This window comes from Chiloscyllium plagiosum, unplaced genomic scaffold (genome assembly GCF_037043375.1).
Source record: "Chiloscyllium plagiosum isolate Xiang-an unplaced genomic scaffold, Cpla_swu_hap1 HiC_scaffold_18, whole genome shotgun sequence".
Taxonomy (NCBI): Eukaryota; Metazoa; Chordata; class Chondrichthyes; order Orectolobiformes; family Hemiscylliidae; genus Chiloscyllium; species Chiloscyllium plagiosum.
This window is the reverse complement of record NW_028270156.1, coordinates 86,492,964-86,509,831: the sequence shown is the minus strand read 5'-3', so window position 1 is coordinate 86,509,831 and position 16,868 is coordinate 86,492,964. Positions and strand designations below refer to the sequence as shown.

The window sequence follows — 16,868 nt, the reverse complement described above, 5'->3', positions numbered from 1 at the left end:
AGGGGAATGGCCCCTTTCTTGCTACCCTGACATGTGATCAGACTATCAGTGGTGCAGCGTTTTGCAGAAAATTATCAGAACTCTTTTGTGAAGATTCAGAGTTGTTATGGAAAGGGACAAGGATGGGCCTGCAATTAGAATTCTAATTTGGCTCATTTTAGTAAGATGGGTCTTGGCCAGAGTGTGCAGGAAGCAGTGTATGCAGGATGGTTCTCATCAGGAGCTAGGAAACTGAATTCGAAGAGAGAGTGTGTGAGAACAGGGTGTGGAGGAAAGAAGTGGGGGGATTGGTTTGGATTTCAGTTCACAGAAGAGAGAAATTGAGAGACTTAAAGCTTTGGAGGAACAAGGAAGCTACAGTTTAATACTACAATTGTCTTATGAATTTCCATCCTGTATTAACAATGGTAACTTGTGTGCTCTCTTGTAAGGTACTGAGAGGGTGGATTTGCGGATGAGAAATTCAAATTGAACTTCATATTCAGATCTGATAGTTACTTGATCCGTGCCGCTCTGAATATCATTGGCCTTTTCATCTGGAAGGAAAGGTGTGCATTCTGTCCGTGGGCGAATATTCCAAATCTCAGTGTGACTGCAAAAGTACTGAGACACAGCCAAGTCCATGTCAGCATGGTGAGTGTGGAGAGAGATTTCATTTGCTTTTGAAAGTCTAGAAAATCATGGCACATTTCCCAGGAACAATTAAGTAACATATTTGCTTTGTAGAAGGATAAGTCTTTAATTAACCATGCAACCAGAAAGACACAAGGATACCTGCACCATGGGAAACACTATGAAAACGGGATTGTTGTAAAGGAGTTCATTCTCGATCATGGATTGTAATCCATTGCCATTGTCACGTCGGTTCCAGCGCTGTGGGGAAATACTGGAAATATGATGAATGTAATGTAGGTTTCAGTTAGTAAACTGTAAAAAGTGCAGAACAATTTACAAGGATGTTGCCAGGGCTCAGGGGTCTGAGTTATAGGGAGAGGTTGGACAAGTGAGGATTTTATGTTTAGAGCAGTGGAAACAGAGGGGGTTATTTTCTCGAAGTGTATAACACCATGAGAGGCCTGGATAAGGTGAATGCACTCAGTCTTTTTTCCCAGGAACTCACGGATTGGACGGCTTGATTGGATCAGTTTAAGGTTAGAGGAGAAAGAATAAAAGGGAAGCTGGGGTGGGGGGGGGGGGGCAACTGTTTTACACAGAGGGTGGTATGTATACGAAATGAGCTGCCAGTGGAAGTGGTTCAGGCAGGAACACTCACAACAGGTAAAAGACATTTGGACAAATACATGGATAGGAAAGGGTCAGAAGCAGATGGGCCAAGTGCAGGGAAATGGGGTTAGCATGGATGGACATTCTGGTCGGTATGGGCCAGTTTGGGCCAAAGGTCCTGTCTCTGCTGTAGGATTTTATAACTCTGAGTGCATTTGCTATTTCTCCCACTAACTCTGTTGGTATCCTGGGATGTATTCCATCAGGGCAATGAGACTTGTCTACCTTTAGCTCCAATACCTTGCCCAGCTCTAACTCTTTTATGATAATGGTTATCTAGGTCCTCACCTTCCTCAGTCTCCTTATCAATTACTGGCATGTTCTTCGTATCCTCCACTGTGAAGACTGACTGCTGTGTATTCATATTCCCGAACCCTGCTGGATAGGAATAACTAGGTACAGAACTCTGAGAGGTCTTGTTTGAGTCTTTATTGATGAGACATGGCAGTTACCTGGATAGTGTACATGCAGAACACCTCCAGGCAGCATCAGGTAACTCCCCACCTGTCCGATGTGCCGCTCCCATTCTTATACCTTTGTGGTTTGGGACTTTGAATAGAGGCTGTCTCTCAGTATTATCTCCATGGCAACGGTCAGTTAGAAAGTCTAGTTCAGTTCAGCACTTTGTGGTTAAACCACACACCCCTCCCACACGCCCCCGTGGCTCCCTCAAGTATCTGACAGGCACTTCAGTTTCAGTGGGGTATCTATCAGGATTCTGATGTGGAGGAGCCGGTGGTGGGTGGACAAAGTTTAAAAACCACACATCACCAGGTTATAGTGGAACAGGATTATTTGGAAGTACAAGCTTTTGGAGTGTGCTGTGATTTTTAACTTGATCAGGATTATCTCTATGGTAGCAGTTCAGTGCTTCAACAATTAGACGCCATATGTTCCCCACACAATAGGTTCCCCTCTAGCAGTGTAAACTGCTATTCTGGCCCTGGGGATAGCTACTCATCACTTTTCTCCCCCAATCCCATCTCGCTTTCTGTTGATCTTTAAAGTTTTTTTAATCTCCTTGGTCTTTGGCAATTTGTATGCATTCTATTTCAGTTTGATAGACTCTCTTATTTCCTGAGCCACCCATGGCAGATTATTCCTTTTCCTACAGTCCTTCCTTTTCACTGATATATACTTTTGCTGAGCAGTTTGAAAAATTGCTTTGATATTCCCGCAGTCTGTCAACTTTCCCACCGTAAAGTCTTTGTTTCCAGTCTACATTAGCCAACTTCTGCCTCATCCTATTGTAGTCTCCTTTTGTTTAAAAATCACAGGATCTTGGGAGTGGATCTAATCTTCCAGCTTTCCATCTGTGTTCTAAGTTCAACCAGACTTATCAGAAGTCTTTTATCAGATTACGAGGTGAGACGATGTTACCTGGGTGTTTTGGTTTTCATTGTCAGTGACCTTGGTTTTGTAATAAAGTACAGGATAGATATTCACAACAGTGTACACTGGACGCTGCGAATGTACGACGCAATCTAAAACCATAAATCACTGTCTCCCCTCAGTTTAAAATTGCAAAATCATTATCTCCTACACACTTCCTCACTATCTAAGTTTGGAACGCTAATCCACCTGACTGTCATTTTCCGAAAATCTCCTTTGGTGAAAGTGGTGAGTTTTGGATTCAGCTTTCCAGTTATTACCGTAAGAAGAGACGCACTGGGCACAGGAGAACCAGCCCCACCATTTAATACGGTGATCATTGAGCTCACATCAGTCTCAGCTGGATTTTCCTGCCAGCTCTTTCTCATCCTTCAGCCCATTGCAAATTCAACATCTGTATCTCTTCATTACATTGGCTCATTGTCCTGGCATCCACCACATTTTGAGTAGGGAATTCCACAGATTCACAACACATCGAGATAAGTACATTCTTCCTCATGAGAATAGAATAGAGCCCCCATAGTGCAGAAACAGGGTATTCATCCATCGAGTCCACACCAACCCTATGATGTGCATCCCGTTCAGACCCACTCATTCCCTGTAACATTGCATTTCCCATGGCTAATTGTCTGACCGGCATATGCATGGACACTGTCATCAATTTAGCATGGGCAATCCACCTAACCTGCACATCTTTGGACTGTGTGAGGAAACTGGAGAACTGCATGAAACCATGCAAACATGGGGAGAATGTATAAGCTCCCCACAGTCGCCTAAGGTCTCTGATGCTGTGAGGCAACAGTGCTACCCACTGAGCCACCTCTGCTGCCCCTTATTAACCTCCCTAACCCCCAATTGGCTGAATCTATTTTCCTTACGTCAGAAATCAGTTTGTCTAAGCGGATGTCTCAGTAAATCCCAGTGACAGCCCACAAGTCCCGTGTGTCTGAATGGGGATCCAATACACAACATCTTCCACCCCACACTTTTCATTCACGTTCCAGAGACAGGGCTCCAGTGGCTGCATGAGGACTGCAACTCCCAAATTCCGAGGCAGGGACCACACGTTTGTGGGGAAACCCGGCACTGCACACGTACAGAATGTGGGTAAGTTTTGGAGCATGTGCTTTGGGGTAACTAGTGGAAAGGATTTCACACTGTGATTGGCTGGAGGAGGAACGTATTTGCTTGTAGTATTGATCTGTTGGAGGGTCAAAGTGTCACCACACCTACATGGGACCAAGTTACATTCCCAACTTGTGATAACACTGGAATCAACCAATGAGAAACAAAGAAGTATCTGACCCATTCTCCCAGACTGAAGGTTCCTCTGCTGTCCAGGATCTGCCACCTCCCTGTCTGTTTCTTTTCGTTTCATTCTGCTGTTACATTATTGACTTGCAGCAACTGAAGGGAAAGGAAGTGAACCCAGAAAGGGTGCAGCGTCTAACCAGGGGCGGGAAGTGGTGGCATGGATCTGTTTATCAACAACTCCATGAGAATGGGGAGGGTGTACCTTAGGGGGTAGTAGAGTCAGAATGGTGGGAGAAAGTAAGTGGGCTTGTGGGTTACAGCTTTGGGGGAAGAAAGGGGGAAAAAGATATTCCAGAGAAACTAGAATTGTCTGTTCTGAATTTCTAATCTGTACATATTCCTTTATACAGGGTGCTAGATGGTGAAGATTTGCAGACTGAAATCTCAAAACCATATGCAGATTGTGATTAAGTTAAACAACATTTGAAGAACCAAAGATAGAGAATCACTCGGCCAAAATCCTGCAACACTCTCCCTCCCAGCATTGTCGGTCTATCTGCGCCAAATGGACTGTGAATGGTACGAGACAGCAGCTCACTACCACCTTCTGAAGGGTAACTAGAGATGGGGAATAAATGCTGGCTGAGCCAGTGATGCCCATATCCTGGAAATGGTTTCTATCTCTAGCTGCTGAAACCCAGTTGATGTTACTGCAGGATGATGAGGGACGCTGAGTGCATCCTCCAGGAGGCAGAACCATCACAATACCCGAGCCTCCACCCACACAGTAACACAGCAACACCACTGGAACAAAAGGTGGTGAAGCCAAAGGAGGACTTAGATATAGTTCTGCAAGGTAAAGTCATGAAAGGGGATTGGAATACTGCAGGAACAGGAGATTGAGCTGCATGGTTAGCTGTTTTCCCTTGAATGGTGGAGCAGGATTGAAAGGCCGAATGGCCTCCTGCTGCTATCTCCCAGGTATGTATATAACCATGGAGCCCGGGTAGGAAGAAGTGGGCAGGGATTCTCCAGGCGATTGCACCTCCACGTGAGTTTTCAGTGAGGGATGGTTTGATGGATTTTATTTAACATTTGTCTTTAATACAAGGTTTGTGAAGTTGGTTTTAAAATATTGTAGCTATTTATTCCACAATAAATAAAACTAAAAGAAAAGAAATGAAACTATCTGAATATAACAGTTTTTAAAAATTTCAAATGCCTTGTAAAACAAAATCCTGTCTATTCCCGGACACCATCTCTTTCCAGTTACTCAAACTCCAGGGAAATATTCCCTCCCTGTCTGAACCTTTGGTTTGATTTCACTGCTTTTCAGTTCTCCTTCTGTGAGCTGTGAAGTGTTCTTTTCCCCCCCATTTCTCCTACCCAGAAGTGTTATCACACACAGCTGAGCAACCTTCCGACGTTCATCATTACGCCATTTTGGGTTTTGTTAATATATAATCACCTGCAGTAAACCACCCGTGTAACCAATTGAATATTTACAAACAAAGCCCATTACGGGCAAAGCAAACCATTTCAAATGACAGAATGAGAAGGGACTAAATTAAAGTAGAGAAAGGGGTGAGGGGGCAGCAGTGGAGATAAAGCATGGTATCCCCTGTGATGCCAACCTCTATCTAAAGGCATCGAGAGCATTGAAACATACCACATGCTCCTTCTCTAAGAACACCCTGCTTTATCCTCAATCATAGAATAGAATCCCAACAGTGTGGCAGGAGAGCATTGGCCCATCAAACCCCAACAACCATCCAAAGAGCATCCCACCTGTAGCAGTCCATCCTTGTAACACTGCATTTCCCATGGCTGATCCACCGAGTCTGCACAATCCTGGACACTGTGGACAATTTCGCACAACTGATCCACCTAACCCACACATTTTTGAACTGTGGGAGGAAACCAGAGCACCTGGAGGGGGCCCACACAATCATAGGGGAATGTGCAAACTCCACACAGGCCGTTGACCAAGGCTGGACTCCAACCTTGTACCTGGTCCTGTGAAGCAGCAGTGCTACAGTCACAATTTAAATCAAAACAGATGATCCCTGCTCATTGTCAGATTGCTGTTTGTGGAGACTTACTGCCCAGAGAGACATCCTGAGATTCAGAAAGAGACAATATGAATTCAGTCAACTCCAGCCGAGTTAATGTGATTAACAGCAACATCAATACTCCAACAGTGCCCTCAAATCTCTTGTACCTACCCTATCATTTACGATGGGAAGTTTGTTACCAGCTTCGATGACAGCCATAATGCTCTGACCACTTTGACGGAGCCAGTGCAAGTCAGTTCTAATAGTTATCAATAGATTGTATCTAAACAGGATGCCCCACAACAGGAAATGCTCTGACACTCAATGCCCGTAAGTCAAGGTCATTTCCCTAAAACCACTCTCGTCTGGTAATACCATTGAAGATATTTTATACAGGAACCTTTCAGTCTCAATTGCCAGTTCTAGTCCATGAAGCAGCCAGTAACATGCCCTGGCAGGAGAGATTGAGGAGCTTGAAGCTGTCTTCTCTGGAGTATCTAAACATGAAACACTTCAAAGGAAGAAAAATCTTCAAGAGCTCGAGAGGATAGATACAGGAAGGATGTGCTCCTAGGCTGGTGTGCCTGGAATAAAATAAGCACTAACTCCGGTATCTTTACCCAGCATCCCCTTTAGCTGCATAAATAACTCCCAGTTTTAACTGCTGTAATGTTGATGACTATGCAAATGTATAAAATATAATTTAATCCATCCCAAAACCTCTCTGTACCTGTGTCTCACTTGTGTTCACCGAGACACTCATTCAATCTGACCTCTTTATAAACCCTGCCCTGATATTTCCTGAGATGGCTCAGAATGAAATATTTACTGAATTGTTACTGTACGAAAGGAGGCTGATTGGCTTATCAGTTCTCCAAAGGATCACCTCACTGAATGTATTCTTCTCCCTTTACCCCATAAACCTTCCCATTCGTCCATTTCCAATAACACCCGTGAGTTCACAACTAACCACAGCGATTGGATTTGTTTTGTTTGTTCATGGGATCATGGCATCACTTGCTGGGGCAGCATTTGTCATCCATTCTAACTGCCCAAGAGATCGTTCAGAGTCAACCACGTTATTCAGCGTCTGGATTCACATGTAGGCTGGACCAGGTCAGAATTAACACAGTCTCCCAGACCCAATGACATGAAGAGTTGATTTCTGGCCTATTATCTTATTTCTGAAATGATAATGAATAATTTTTACAGTTGAATTAAAAGTGAAAGACCAAAATGGGTTTTATTCTGATTGAGCACGTCCTCCTGTTTCTCTCAATTGTTATTGACAATCTCATTCCCCTCGCACCAGAACCTGTTCCAGAGAGTGTTACAGAAAAGGCAGAATGGTCAGCTGCAGGTGATCACCTGACCGGTCACTGGACCCAAAGGTTCACTCTCCATAGATGCTGCCAGATCTGCTGATTTTTTTTCCAGCAATTTCTGTTTTTGTTCCTGATTTCCCAGCATTTGCAGATGTTTCGTTTTTGTATATTGATCTTGTCTGTTGCAGAAGAGTTTATTGATGAGTTTGGAGAGTTTTGAACATAGCTGATTTGTGGCCTAAGTTGCAATGATCTCTTGAATGGTAAAGCAAGGTTGAAGGGCTGAATGGCTTCCTCCTGTTCCAATGAAAGTTATCCATCTGCAGCTTGTGGTAACATTTCCTCTCAATGCTCACTTCACCTCCATGTCTAACACACTGTTACTGACTGAACAAACCTCCTGTGTTTGAACTAAACCTGCTTATGCTCAGTGGTTCCCTCTACTGCCACCCGGATTTAACTCTCATCATGGAATGCTGTCTCGTATTACTGCGGGAATGCCCACAAGGACTAATCCTGGAGTCTGTATCCCCTTGGATCCAAAAATCCCGTCTATTTCCTTCTTCCTATTTCATTCTGGCATTGAACTCTCGGTTTCAATCCATTCTCCTGTCATGCTCTTCAACATGCCGATGTGGGTGGACTAGAGGCAGCTGGCACCTGAGATTGTGGGGGGAGGCAAATTCAATCAGGGATTTGGGAAAACACTCAGACAATGACATATCCATCTGATTGTTGACTCAGACAGATAGGCAGAAAGAAAGATGCACATTTAGATAGCACCTTCGATGACCTGGAGCAATGAAACATGCTTCAACCCAATGATTTCAACCTCAAACCTCTGAAAACACAGACACAAAGCTTCCTACTTGTACCAGGTTGTCTCTCAGCCTCCTCTTAAGAAAAGAGTTTAAGCTGTTAAGCCTTTCCTGGTGATTATAACTACTGTGTTTCTGTCAGATTTGTGACTGAACCTTTATTTTCCTGTTGTGAGTGATGCTAGTAGCAGAAACAGTTCCTGACTTGTGAGGGGTTTCGGTTGGAGTATTTAAATTTACACATTCATTCCCACCCTCACATACAGTGTGTAATTGATGTAAATCAGAAGGAAAGGATTGAGTGAGCACCCACAGAACACAAAAGGCAGTATGTGTACCTGAGTTGAATGAACCTGGACTTACGCAAATGTGACAACAATCACAACTAGTTAGAATTACAGAGTCCCTTAGGCTCACAAAGAGACTATTCGGTCCATCGAGTCTACAATGACCTGCTGTCCCACCCTACCTCCGTAACCCCACGTTTAGCATGGCTAACCCAACCCGCCGAACCTACACACTACAGGCCATGTTAGCACAGCCAATCCATCAAACCTGCACATCTGTGGGAGGGTCACATATTATGTCTAAGTGCTCAGGATTGTGGATGAAGGCTCACAAGTACTTTACTCTGACGCAAATCCTCTTTTGTTTCAAAATAAAATCTGGGGGAAACTGCAGCCAGAAAGATTTCCGATTATATCATGAGGAAGAGAATTCAAAACTCGTGCCACTGACCCGGGGGACGCAGTGAAGTCAGAGGTCTGGGAACCATCAGAAATGTAACAAGTTGTGAGCAAGGTGGGAGTGAGACAAGGACAAAAAGGCAATCTGTCACACGGGAGAAGGCAGGAGAGATTAAACAGCAGAAATGGTAGCCCCTCAAGGCCATGGGGAATGGAGTTAGGGCTGGGAAAGAAACCAGGAAACAAGGTGAGCAGCTGACAAAGAAATACATTGAATAAACAGGTTATAACAACATAGATGGCAGAGTATGCAGTCTGAAATTGTTGCTCTCATTGGTGAGTACAGAATGCTGTAAAGCCTGGGTCATTCTATTACAGCCAATACAAGCAGGATAGGCCAAGTGGCCTCGATCTGTGCTGTACTTTCTGATAAATTTATTCTGACACTTGGAATTCAGGTCGGATGATGTTCATAAATTCTCAAATTGGACTTGAGTTTAATATTCTGGGGAAATGTTAAATAAATCACAATGATCCCATTCTGAAGACTTTAGTCCACAACCTCGCATGTTCCAGCATCTCAGTTACATCCATGTCCTTTTATTCTAATGTGATGCTCCTTCTTTCTGGGAATTAGCTTCAATCTAAATCCTCCAGTTTCTGACCTCTCAGTTAATGAATAGCTCCTTCCTATCCACTCGATCTGGATTCCTCAGCATTTTATCACTTCAATTAAATCTCAGCTCATCCTCCTCGGAAATCATCCCCAGCCTATCCAACCTTTCCTCAGAGCAGAAATTTTCCAATTGTAGAAATATTCTGATCAATCTCCTCTGTACCCTCTCTGGTGTGATCACATCAACCCTGGAATAAGGGGATCAGAAGTGTGTGCAGTACTTTAGCTGTGGTCAAACGAGTGTTCCTGACATTTCCCACGTCACCTCCGTGTTCTTGTGGTTGTCGCTCACACAAGAAGTGTCTTGGATTTCCCACATGGAACTGGATGTGCACTCCATGGGGCTGGGATTCCCTACCATGTGTTTATTTGTTAACTAATCCTAAATTAACTTCAGATTAAAACAACATTATCAGCTACCCACCAATCAACTTCTTCCATTATACTCAAGTCACCTTACTTTTTAAGAATATCTTTAAAATTATTACTATCTCAACACACAGGCTTTAATTTGCTGATCAAGTATTCAGATGTCTCCACTGTTACAGTCACTTGAAGATTATCTTTACCTTCAGCTACATCTGGTGAATTGAACACTGATTGTAAATATATGAATATCAAAAGGACTTGAGTTTTATGATAATTAATCCAGTCTGACATTCTTGTTGGTTAATATCTTGAAGAGAACTGTCCTCAGAATTCCAGCTGTGCTCTGATTTCATTCACAACTGGATTTTGTTGGACTGCAGATCTTAGGTCTGTTCTGTTGTTTCCCGGATTGCTTCACTCTGTCTATCACTTGCTGCTCATGCTGTTTGGCACACAAGTAGTCCTCTTTGGGAACTTCATCAGGTTGACACCTCATTTTTAGGTATTCATGCTTCTGTTACTGACATGCCCTCCTGAATTCTCTCAGTTGAATGAGGATTTATTCTCTGGGTTGATGGTAAGAGGTAAGTTGGGGGATATTCTTGGCCGTGATTCTATAAGTTTTGTTGGAGTACAATTCTACTGCTGTTGTTGGAAAGAAAGAGCTAAACTCTTACACTGTTGGCCCCATATACTACATGCAGTATCATGAACACTGATAGGCCAAGACATGAAATACGAGCAACAGTGTACAATGATGCAGGATCACAGCTGCAGTAAGGGGAGTTTAAGATCCAACTTGACATAGGAGTAGGGAAAGAAGCAGCTGATCAGATTGTCTCATTCATAATCATAAAGAGACTCTATGAGATTATTGTACTGTTGGAGGTGAGGATGGAGGAGGTTGGGGAGATGGAGAGTCCTTCTACAAAAACTAATCTGCCTGAGAGTTGTGAGATAGAATTGATTGCCATGCATTTAACAGAAAGCCAACTGAAACTGTTGTTATCCCCAAAAGATAACAAGACTGATGGTGCTTCCAATCATCACCAGAAACAAACCCCAGAATACATGGTTCGGAGGTGGATGTCAATAGCCCGTCAACATCCAACTCCTGCAATCATTGAGCAAACGTATGTGTGATTACCCAGTTCTGATGAACCAGAAAATCGCAGTTCACTCTGTGCAGATGGACAGCGATGTGGGGAAGTATTGGCCGAGTGGTATTGTCGGAAGACAGTTAATCTAAAACTCCAGATAGTGTTCTGGAGACCTGGGTTCAAAGACTGCTGCAGCAGATGGGGGAATTTGAATTCATTAAAAAAAAACTTGTGAATTTAGAGTCTAATGATGACCATTAATCGATTGTCAGGAAAACCCATCTGGTTCACTAAAGCCCTTTTGGGAAAGAAGCTGCCATCCTTACCTGGTCTGGCCAACATTGTGACATCAGACCCACAGCAATGTGGTTGACTCTTACCTGCCCTCTGGGAAATTAGGGATGGGCAGTAAATGCTGCCGGGCCAGCGTCACCCTCATCCTGTGAATGAATAAAGGAAAATAAAAGTCTGTACCCAGTGTGAATCTGTGCATGTTCTACAATGTTGTGAACATTTCCAAAGCTAAGATCTCTGTGTGCACAACTTTATGAGTTGCCAAAACCATTGTTCATTACTTGGGCATGAAAAAGAGAAAATAAATCCTTTAACTGTGGCTATCAGTAAATTGACTGGTATCTCAGCAGGCTGGATGCCTGACTGAGTCCCTTCCCACCCACCCCCTCCACACATACACACATACAGCAGGTGAACAGCTTCTCCCCAGTTTCCAGTTGTGATGGGTAAAGAATTCTCTTCTGGCATTCCCTTCATTTCCAGAGTCGGTCCCTAGTCTGGCTGCACTGGTGTTTTGCCATTTCAGATAAATGGTAGCAGACTGTTACACACACTGTTAGCCGCCCCCCCCCCCCCCCCCCCCCCCCCCTCCACCATCCCCCCAAGAACCCAGTATAAAGCAGTAAACATTATCTCCTGCTGTGGAGAGACAGCCTGTATTGGTCTGAGTAGGAACACTGAGCAGATTTACCTAAATGACAATCGGTGACCACAGCAAGTTAAGCAAGTCCAAATAAAATGCACTATAGCACAGAACGAGGCCCATAAAATCCAAGCTGGATCTCTGTAGCAGAATCCAATATTCTCATTCCCTCTACGTACCCCAAACTCTGCAAGTTTATTTCCCTCAGAACTGATCTAATTGTTTTTCTCAATCATTGATCTTCTCAACTTGCACCACCATAATAGGCAACATGTTCTGCATATTTCCAGCCAATACAGTCAGCAAAAACACTTGCTCATCTCCCACTGTCTCAAAACCTTACATCTGACCTTAACTCTTGTGCCATCAACAATCAAATGCAGATATTTTTGTCTGCTATATCTAGGTCTGTTATAATCTTATACAGCTCTATCAAAAATATTTCCAACTTCTTCACTTCAAAGAAAATCGCAATTTCTTCAGATCAATCCAGTGACTGCATTTTCTTCATCAGTGAACCACTCCAGTAAGTCTGTACTCCACATTCTGAAGATCACTCATATCCTTCATTGTTGATGCCTATTTTGTTCCACAAATCCAGACGATGCAAGTTTTCTGCACAACAGCAGTAGCTTTATTATTGGACAGCCGGCGGGAGTTTCAAAGTGTCTCTAAAGTAGCCATGTGTCTACTTGTAGAGACTCTTCTTCAAGAATCTCTGCCTTACCCACAGAGACAGTATATTTAATAGGAATTAGACAAAGGCATATCAGTCACATGGGCGATTGTCATTACATAGTTTAAAGTAGGTAATTATGACCTTACAAAGCTTGATGTCCTGTGATAACGTGTGATGGATTACATTAACTGATTATCGTAATGTTCATGTTTATGTGTTGATGGGAAGAGATTAAGGCAGAAGGGTTCTTCCTTCAGTAAATGGGGGATTCACTTACCTCTGCTAATCCATATTAGGGGAGGTAAGACAATCAGAGCGGGAGGCAGTTTAACAGGGTTTTGCCCAGGGCACTCAGTCTTGTCTGGAAAGGGCAAATTCCTCTGTCTGGGGTTACTGGGCAATCCACATGTGTGGCTGCAAGAGGTTCTATTTTGGGATACTGTCAGCCTCCCCACTTTTGAGGTGTTTTGTCTCTAGTCTAAGAGTACAGACCTTCAGTTGATGAAATAAGGCCTTTGGCGAGGGACTGTTTAACCCTTGAGACCCCACGGTGTCCTGAAAGAGAAGCAAAAGGTATGGAACTGGTCCCTCTATGGTATTTTAACTTCCTCATTCTGAACAGGAATCTGTTGACCAGAATTGAATGCAATGATTGACTGTGACCTAACTAGAGCTTTGTCAAGGGTCAGCATCTTTTCCGTGAGTTTGTTATCATTCCCCCATTAATGAAGCCCACATGTTTTACTCAAAACACTCAAAACACATCTCTCTTTTAATGATTGGTACACATTGTCCCCCATTCCTGCTGTCCTGCTCTCTATGTCTGTGACATTCAAATATATATTCTGTTTCAACGTTGCTTCTCTCAAAATGCATCAACTTACTGTGTATTCTAAAGAAGAGACATATTCCACTCAAAATATTATCTCTCACTCCACACATTCTACATCCTGGAAAACAGAACAGTGCAGCACCGGAATAATTGGCCCAAAATGTCTGTGTGGACCATGATGCCATTCCAAACTAATTCCACCTGCCTGGACATGATCCATATACCTGCAACCCCTGCCAGCATATGCGCCTGCCCAAATGCCTCTTAAGCATTGTGATTGTTTCTGCTTTTACCACCTCCCAGGAGAATACATTCTACTCATCTACCACCTTTTGCATAAGAAACCTGCCTGACATAACTCCCTTTAAACATTCACGTTTTGTTGGAAATGCTCAGCAGGTCTTGCAGCATCTGTGAAAATAAAAATCCGTTAATGTTTCGGGTCCTTCCTCAGAAATGTGAACTCTGATTTCTCTTCACAGATGCTTCCAGACTTGTTGAGCATTTCCAGAAGCTTCTGTTTTTGTTTCTGATTTCCAGCATCTGTTGTTCTCTCGGTTTTTATTTTCTTTAAATCTCCCCCTGTCCCCTGAAATCTATGGTCTCTAGAATTTGTCATTTCTACCTTGGAAAAAGATTCAGATTATAGAACATAGAACAATACAGTGCAGAACAGGCCCTTCAGCCCTCAATGTTGCGTCGACCTGGAATTTTCTCAACTCGTCCCCCTACACTATCCCAAAATCATCCATGAGCTTATCTAAGGATTGTTTAAAACTCCCTAATGTGGCTGAGTTGACTACCTCAGCCCATGATATATTTTTAATAATGTTTGTCTTATACAGTGTAGTGGGACTGCTGGATCATCCAGACTCTGTCGTGTCCTATTACTGCCCCACCCTTTTCCCATTCCTGTTTCTCCTGTTGAGGGACTGTTTCTGGGAATATCTTTAAACCTTCCTCTCTCACTTCTGTAGCTACGGCCATTGCCATCTCCTCAAATGTCTGCACAGTTTTAGTCAGTATTTCAAATATAAGATTATTAAAGGATTGGACACTCTGGAGGCAGGAAGCATGTTTCCGCTGATGGGTGAGCCCTGAACCAGAGGATACAGTTTAAAAATAAGGGGTAGGCCACTTAGAATAGAGTTGAGGAGAAACTTCTTCACCCAGAGAGTTGTGAGTGTATGGAATGCTCTGCCCAGAAAGCTGTGGAGGCCATGTCTCTGGATACTTTCAAGAAAGAGTTGAATAGAGCTGTTAAGGATAGTGGAATCAAGAGTTATAGGGATAAGGCAGGAGCAGGATACAGATTGAGGATGATCAGCCATCATCATAATGAATGGAGGTGCTGTCTCGAAGGGCAGAAGGGCCTACCCCTGCCTTGTCTATTCACCGTCCTAACCCACATACTCACTACCCCATTGGTGTGAGGTTTCTACTTTCCTGTGAGCTATAATCTTCATTATTGCTGCTTCACTAGGAAAGTTATCTGTTTCCACAAACTCTCTCACCTATGCTTCATGCTCTATGTGCCCCCAGACAGGGTGATGTACCCTCACCGAGCCCAGGCCATCACTAGGTCATGAACTATACCAATGGCATGCTGACTGTCTGTGTATATGCTGACTCCCTGACACCTGGCTAATGTCCGTACTTCTGTCAGGGCTCGTGATGGTTCTGCCATTTCTGGGTAATTCTCCACAAAAGTCCTCCAATAATTAAACAATCCTAAAGTTTGCCTTACCCCCTTCACGGTGTGCAGGTGGATAGTTTCGAAATCATGGTCTGTCGTTCCACTGGGATTGTCCCCTCCCTTCCTGATTTGATCTACCTGTTTTTATGACCCAGGTACATCTCTCCCTACCTTCCCACGCTCTGTGGGTTAATTTTAATTCCGGCCTGCCTGACCTGACCCAATACTCTGTGTAACATCCGGATATGTTCTTTCTCACCAACTGAGGTAATGAGGTGTTGGTAAGATTAAATCGACGAACTCCATCAGCCATGTATCGGTGGGATATACTGGAATATAATGGGATCCCAGAGGTAACTGGATCCTGGTCTACTACTTTCCTCAGACAGTAAATACTAGCTTATGCTGCCATTCCACATCCACAGGAACCCATTCACAATATCAAGGGCTGAGACTGTATCCTGTTGCAATTTTAATCCATTAAATAAAGTGGAGTGGTTCGCTACTGGAGGATACTCTTTAGTGGCGGATTTACTGAGGGAGGTATACTCAATAGTGAGATGGGATGAGCCTTTCGGCTTCTGTGAGTTAGTCTGGGATACTGTTGGTCTGACTATTCCCTGCTTCTCTCAAGCTGTTCCTGTCACAATTATTGCCTCCTCAGCCCCAGCTTTAATGGGATCCTGTTTGTGTGGGGAGTGAGAGGGCCCTCGATCTTTACAGGATCTACAGATAATAACCCACATTCCTGTTTGAGTTACCCGCACTGCTGTTTGGGTCCTAGCTATAACTCCCCAGATTCTCTTACATTCCAGTCTCCCTGCAAGGTAACTACTCTGGAGATGTCGCCTCTCCTTTGCTTCCTGTCCCGGGCCTGGCCAGGTTGTTCCCATATTAGAGTTTGTGTCTCTACATCAATAGTTGTTCCGAACTGTTCGAAAATTGCAACTCCGAGAATGGTCCTTCCCTCAGTTTCACACTCCCATATCTGAATATATTTTGCCATATCCATGATCTGCATTGGGACAGGTTTATTTCATCCAGCTTCCTTGATTCCCTCTCCAACTGCTCTCATTTTAGTAATTGAGGGGTGAGGGACAAATCCGTATCGGTAACTGATATAGATGCTCCTGTAATATTATGTTCTGCTGGTACCCAAACACAGCATTAATGAGTATTCATGTGCCTACGTGAACACATGCACACACACAATGTGAACATCTATCTCCCTCTCTCTGCCTACGTTCCTTGGCTATGAGCCCTTTCCTGCTTCCATTGTAAAATTGTGGGTCTAATTCCTCTCCCTGTACTGCAGCTATTCCCCTGTGTTTCTGAATTTGCCTCAGCTCTCATGGCCCAATTCAGAAGGTGGTTAGAATTATCCCCCATTGGGAGTCCCATGTTTATAATTACAGTTAAATAGGGTCCCATGTCATCTTTAAAATACATCAAACCTATTTCATCATCACAGGTTGGGGTTTGGTAATCCCCCGTGGTCCATACACACCTCAGCCTTCCTCTCTGTATGATCTTCGATATTACCCTTGGTTCCCTGAGTCACCAAGGTTATTTTAGCCAATTCAGCCTGTCCCCTCCCCAGTGTATCCCTGTAATATTTGTAAATGCCTGGAGGCACTGATCGGCTGTGCACTGGGGGGGACCAGCTCACACCCTCACCCTTTCATTGCAGAGACAGGTTCTGCTGTACACGTCGGGGCATCTTGGCCTAAAAGATTTTGGCCTGACACCATCATTGGTGAGACTGT

General features: G+C 43.7%; 1 long non-coding RNA gene across 1 annotated transcript; it reads left to right on the top strand.

The window, feature by feature from the left end:
- Positions 1–497: 497 nt before the first annotated feature.
- Positions 498–5,481, top strand: LOC148147030 (uncharacterized). The gene is made up of 3 exons (XR_015760038.1): positions 498–633; positions 3,681–3,783; positions 4,341–5,481. It is a non-coding gene; the product is annotated as an uncharacterized LOC148147030 (long non-coding RNA).
- The last annotated feature ends 11,387 nt before the right edge of the window (positions 5,482–16,868 follow it).